The sequence below is a fragment of the Capsicum annuum genome, chromosome 5 (assembly GCF_002878395.1).
Source record: "Capsicum annuum cultivar UCD-10X-F1 chromosome 5, UCD10Xv1.1, whole genome shotgun sequence".
Taxonomy (NCBI): domain Eukaryota; kingdom Viridiplantae; phylum Streptophyta; class Magnoliopsida; order Solanales; family Solanaceae; genus Capsicum; species Capsicum annuum.
The window spans coordinates 134,894,421-134,901,756 of record NC_061115.1 but is presented as its reverse complement, the minus strand read 5'-3'; positions in this window follow the sequence as shown (position 1 = coordinate 134,901,756).

Here is a 7,336-nt window from a genome sequence, read left to right as displayed (position 1 = left end):
ATTTAGATATTATCATGACTCATAATTGTTCAGTAGACCTTTTACCTAGATAAACATTTGTCCTTCACATTACCATTTAACCACTAATCATGTAAATAGGCCAAATACTTTAATACAACACATCATTCATTAAATTTATGGTTTGTAAAACCTCCATAAAAATACACATCACATTAGCAAGCTTTCACCACATTGTCACTGCATTTGGGTTCAACACCCAAAATAAGTTCGTTTTCAAATTTAGGACCTTAACCCCTTGTTAGCCAATATCCCAACAATATCATCAACTATTTATACTCCTTAGGCTATTTCTCTAGATCAACACATCGCCAACATTTAATTAGACAACTCATTTATGAATTTTCATAAACACTTTGTGTGTGTAACTTCAACAAGGCCATTTCTATGGTAGAAATCATCAAGCTTAGGGTTACGTAAGACACCCATGTTATAAAACATACAACAATAACCTATATATACATTCTACCATCAATAACATATATCAACATAAGTATAGGCAAGAATCATCATTATTCATTGATAGGTATCAAAATCCCTTTTCATTGGATTCAAAACCACCATGTAAACTTTCTAATCAAAGTGGGAAATACATGGTTTTAGAGTTATTTAAAAAGGGTAAGAGATACATTCTTTAAACAATATGGCACACCAACAATATTGACTCTCCTTTGCCTTTTGAAGACCACTCTTGAAACCCTAGCCTCCAATCTTCCAAAGATTAGCTTGAGAGAGTGTTTGAGTCTTGTAAATGATGACTTACAAGGCTGCAAGGCCTTATTTAGTGCAAGGACTTAGGGTTTTAGGCAAGGTAAATGACCAAAGGTCCTTAATAAAAAGCTGGAAAGTCCACCTATACAGGGGTACGACTCCCTCATACGGTTCATATGGCAATCGTGACCTAGGGTACGAGTTGTACCCAACTCATACCCTAGGCTTCTCATAGGTCAACGACACTAGTTAGGGTATGACTAGACACCCTTGAGACATATCCCAAGGGTACGACACATGACCTAACTCGTATAGTCCAGTCGTAACAAAAATAAACCACTTGGTTTGAGGCCTCCCACTTTATGGTTGAGTTGCATACAACTCGTATGCATTGGTTATGATTGAGGAAAGGTCAAATCGTATAGAAACCAGTATACTACCAAAGTATTTTGTCTAGGATACGAGAGGGGAAGAGGTGAAGGGTATAACTCATGACCAATGGTACAAGTCGAGCCCTTATACTGTGCTCACCCTAGAGACTCCAAAAGTTGTTCTTACAAGGGATCAAGTGTAGGTTCTTCCATTCTTCCCCACTTAGACCATGTGTCCTCGAATGAGGGCTGAGGCAAGAACAAACACAATTTAACACATTAACATGCATCAAGGAAACCTTTACATAAGTTAGAAACCATATGCAACAAAGATAAAACACAACACATATCTTGATCATCATCAACCAACCAAAAATTTTTGCAAGGCCATATTCTTAGGTGTTTCATTCTCCCTTACTTAGGATCATCCATCCTCGAATGATGGTAAAGAAAAGATCATTCTAAAGTCAACACATTAGTAATTAGCAAAAAGATCTTCATACAATTGAGGACAATGGACACAATAAGGGCACAACTCAACACATATCATGGGCATTATCAAACAACCACTTCATTTCAATATCCTTGGGATTCTATCCCACCATTTTTCAAAAACTCCTGATCAATTTAAAGCTTAAGTACTTGATCCCTTCACCTATCAAAGATATAATGCAACTCAAATATTTGGGAACTGGAATACATTATCCATCAAATACATCAACCAATAACAAACATCGGGGATTTGAATCCATTGCCTATCAAGGGTATTAACCAAGTTAGGAATACTAATGCACATCTCAAACATGAGTTTCTGGGATAGGATAAAATTGTAGATACTTGGGCTTTATGCCCTCTTCCGCCACCCTAGTAGCTTCCTCGAGCGATTGGTTTTTCTATAGAACCCTCATTGAAGCCACTTCTATCATTCAAAATTGGCGAACTTACCGATCGAAGAACCTTAGTGGGATTTCTTCACAAGTCAAGGAACCCAAAACACCAACATTCTCTAAGGAAAGGGCCAACAAAGAACCACCTATACATCCACAAACTTAAAGGCGTGAACAATTGGGGGAAATAGAGTTCAATCTAGAATGGAACTCCAATTCATAGGCAATAATGCCAACTCCTTATTGAGATAACGTAGAGACCAACATAACGGGGACTAAGCTCTCCTCTTACTAATTTACATCACTCTCTCCATGGGAAAAACAAAACTATAGGTACGGAGAGCTTTCTCGTACCAACCTAGGTCACAAACCAGACCCATTCCGAGACAACATACAAAAAGTAGAGTCCTTAGGTACGGACACCAAAAGACACACGACCACATACCTTATGGGAATCCACTATGGTCCCTTTACTAGGGATAGATAACATAAATAATAAAAGCCACGACTTCTAACCAAAACTCACCCTCGGAGAACTTGGCATACCAATGATGATTCCTCAAAGTTTGCAACATGGCACATAGGTGATCTACATGACTCGTTTCCCTCGTAGAATACACCAAGATATCATGAATGTAGAAAAAGACAAATATTTCCAAGAATGGACGGAATACCTTATTCATCATGCCCATGAATGTCGTTGAGGCATTCGTCAACCCGAATGACATGGAAAGAAACTAATTAACCCGGATAATGGGTTCTAGAGGAGGCCCTTTCAATTTAGAACCTTTAACTCAGACCAAATGATACAAATACCCCCTTTGAAATCACATTTCAGGCTTTGAAATAAGAAATGGACCCTCCTTATGTATTAAAGAATTATAGAACTATCTTCCCATAAAATGACCGACTCATTAGGGAAATTAAACATGACCTAATGGGTTCGACACTCTAAGGAAGCATAGGAAGAATGCAATCGATCCATTTTTAGGATGACATCTAATTCGACCATGTCCCACCCCACCAAGTCTACAAGAGTATCTCTACCACCAACAGACATAATACACCCCCTATAGACTTTCGTTACGACCACAGAGTCTCCCAATGGGGTAAAAATAAAAAAGTACCGACAGATTCTCGGGCCTACATTCAAGATGCACAACCACATAAGAGATCACATAACAAAGAGTAGGCCTCAGATCAAGAAAATAATAGACACCACGGGGTGGGGGAGAGTCTCAACATACCCTCATCAGCATTTGAAGACATTTTAAGCTCACGAGGGATAGTAAGAACACTGAGACAGTTTAAATTATTGTCATAGCTAAGAGTGGAGCCTCTTGGTGCAGAACCTACGGAAGTTGTAACCAATATCCTTTGTCTCACCTAAGCGGCAGCCACTATAGGACACTCTCATTGCATGTAGCCCAATTGACTATATTTGAAACACTGATTCTTCCCTTTCTGATAATAAACATAGTATGTTTGGCTTCAAAACCAACAAGGAGGGTAGGTGAATATGGATTGGGCTCCACCAGCCTTATATTGTCCACCGTGTGCCCTATAAGCATCACCGATCTAAAAATGCTTATCTCTAAATAGATTTGGGTAGGGAGCACTAGTCGTGAAGTGAAACCTAGGACCCACCCAATACTTCCTCCTAGACCACTTTCACCCAACCTGAGCGAACGACGCAAAGAAAAGACGAAAGCCAGCATTTTAAGGCAACTCAGAAGAAGTGCAACCTGTCTCAATTTGGTTAGTATGAACAAATAGAACCCTATGAAAATAGTTAGATTTCATAACCCTTAATTGAGACTGAATCCCAAAAGTAGGATAAGCTTCGTCCATATTTCTGCCAGTTGGGATAAAAGAGCTTGATTGAACGTCAGGTCCTCTTAGATACATGATCTGAAAGATGATCAAGAAGAAATCAGAGGAATCCAAGACCTTAGAATCTATATTGTTTGAGATTGAAAAACAAGAAAGGGAAATATTACTAAATGCCTCATAGACTCTATCTTATAAGTGTGGCACACTTCACATCCATAAAACAGGCTCGACTCGTACAATTTTGTAGACTCTTAAATGACTATAAACCTAGGCTCTGATACCAACTTGACACACCCCAAACTTTGGTCCATGTCATATGGGAACCTTAAACTCACATAAAGCAGAGTTCGCCCCGATAACCCAGCGTAATTATCAACAATCATTCACAAAGGTTGGGTGAATCCCGACCATATAATAAGAATAACGGAAATAAATGACTAATAGTCAATGTTAGGAAACATCTACCGTTTTATTAATAAAAATAGTCCAGCCATTAAGCCCAAGCCCATAGTCATCCACAAAACCTCTAATGAACCAAAGTTAACAATACATCAGGATATGCCCCCAATAATAGCAAAGTACCAAACCTATACAAGTCTATGACATAAAGTAATGTGGCTATGAGAGATAGGTATTTCGGAGTATGGAAGCTCAGCACTTCAAGGTCAATGCACAAATATACTCGAACACCTACTCATTGCATAGAAGAAGATGCTCTAATGCCTATGTCATGAGGGGACGTAGCATTTAAAGGCAGGTAGCGGTAAGAGCGCTAAAGGTAACTCAAGGATATGCATAAAATAACATCACCATTCAACACAAGTCAATATATAGCATATTAAATCATTTTCACACATTTATCCTTACAGATATATCACATACTAATCAAGTTATAAACACATAAAAACATTCTCAAACACTTCAATCATATGACACAAAGAAGAGGACTCTAATATTCCACACTTTGGTTCATACTGTACTCGTTAGGCATAAGACTTTAACAACATTCACATGTCATTAGGCAAGATACTTCATACATGGTTACACTTCATAAAGCAAAAGGGCTACCACCACATAGTTATTTATTGAAACAAGGGCTCTGCCTATATACCACAATCACTTAGGAGTGGAACTCTAATCTGATGATCACATATTAAACTGGGCATGGGAGTCTAATCATATGCTCTCACATTCACTTAGGTATGGAACTCTAATTATATGATTACACATTAAACTAGGTATAGGACTCTAATCATATGATTATGCATTCACTTAGGTATCGAACTTTAATCACATGATCACATATTTAACAAGCCACAGGAATAATCACATCCTCACATATTCACTTAGGTATGGAACTTTAATTACATGATCATAAATTTTACTAGGAATGGGACTGTAATCACATGCTCATGCATTCACTTAGGTATGGAACTCATATGATCACACATTCAAGTGGGTATGGAACTCTAATTGCATGCTTACATATTTATATTCAAGTAGGCATGGAACTCTAATTATATGCTTACACATTCAAGTGGGCTTGGAACTCTAATCGCATGCTTACATATTCAAGCGGGTATTGAACTTTAATCGCATGATTACATATTCAAATAGGCATGGAACTCTAATCGCATGCTTACACATTCAAGTAGGCATGGAACTCTAAACACATGCTTATAGATTAGGCAAAGTATTTTAACCTCAAGAGATCTCTTTAAGTAAGGGAATCCTACCACAAGCTATTAGACGAGGGACTTTGACCAAAATTCATTAGATGGGGGACTTTGACCATAAGTCATTTCATAAGGACAGGGACTCTAGTCACAAGCCATCATATTTCTATTCTTTGTTGACATATGAACTCTTAACCCACCAGCTCATGTATTGTCATCAATATCATTCTTTTAACATACTAGAGTACACCACACATTGAAGATCTTTAGCTCATTTAGCCATTTCAACACCATACACGACCACATGGTCCTTATGGGAGTATTTATTGCTCAACCATCTCAATAGGCCAATGCCTTCATTCAATTCATTATGCAATTCAATTTGTGGTCCTGAAGACCCACACACAACATTTACAATTAGAGCTCAAGTTTAGGAAAATGAATCACTCTTCTTAACAATCAAACAAACATTGTTAACCATTAACAAATTATATAGATAACTACACGAACATAATACCAATTAACAAATATTCATACAAAAGGGCCATTGTGCCATTTAAGCCACAATTTAGCACAGTACATGCTTAGCAAGGTTCTTATCAACTATTTCCAAGAGCCAGTGCTCCATTTAAGCCACTAGCTAACGTAGTACATGAATAATAAGGTTCTTATCTACTATTTCCGAGAATTCACGATTATTATAACTCAATACATGGATAACAAAGCCTTAACCAACCATCTACAAGTATTCATATTTATTTAGACATTATTAGGACTCATTCATGTTCAGTAAACCTTTTACCTCAATACACATTTGGCCTTTATAAGACTATTTGACCACTCATCATGCTAATAGGCCAAATTCTTTGATATAACACATCATTCATTATATTTACAGTCATCAAGTCCCGAATAACCATTCACATTACATCATCAAGCTTCCTCCATATTCTCACCACATTTGGGTGGAACACCCAAAACAAGTTCATTTTCGTATTTAGGGGCTTAACCCCTTATTAGCCATTATCCCAACAATATCATAAATTACAACATACATGACTCAAAATACCTTTTTCAATATTATTCTTCAACCATTAAGGGTTAATTAAAACACCCATGTTAAAAAAAATACAACAACCACCCGCATATACAATCTATCATCAATAACATCTATCAATACAAGTATAAGTAAGAATCATCATTATTCATTGATAGGTATATAAAACCCTTCTAGGTTTAATCAAAACCACTATATACACTTTCTAATCCAAGTGGGAAATACAAGGTTCTAGAGTTATTTTAAGATGGTAAGAGATAAATTCCTTAAACAATATGACAAACCAACAATATTGACTCTCCTTTGCCTTTTGAAGACCACTCTTGAAACCCTAGCCTCAAATCTTCCAAAGATTAGCTTGAGAGAGTTTTTAGAGTATTTTGAGTATTGTAAATGAAGACTTACGAGGTTGCAAAGCCTTATATAGTGCAAGGACTAAGGGTTTTAGGTAAGGGAAATGATCAAACGTCCTTAATAAAAGCTGGAAAGTCCACCTATGCAGGGGTACGACTCCCCCTATGGATCATGTGGCTATCATGACCTAGGGTATGAATGGTACCCTAACTCATACCCTAGGTTTCTTATAGGTCAACGACACTAGTTAGGGTACGACTAGACATCCTTGAGTCATATCCAAAGGGTAAGATACATGACCTAACTCGTATAGTCCAATCGTAACAAAAACAAACCACTTGGTTTGAGGCGTCTCTCTTTACAGTTGAGCTGCATACAACAAATATGCATTGGTTATGATTGAGGAAAGGTCAAATCATATAGAAACTA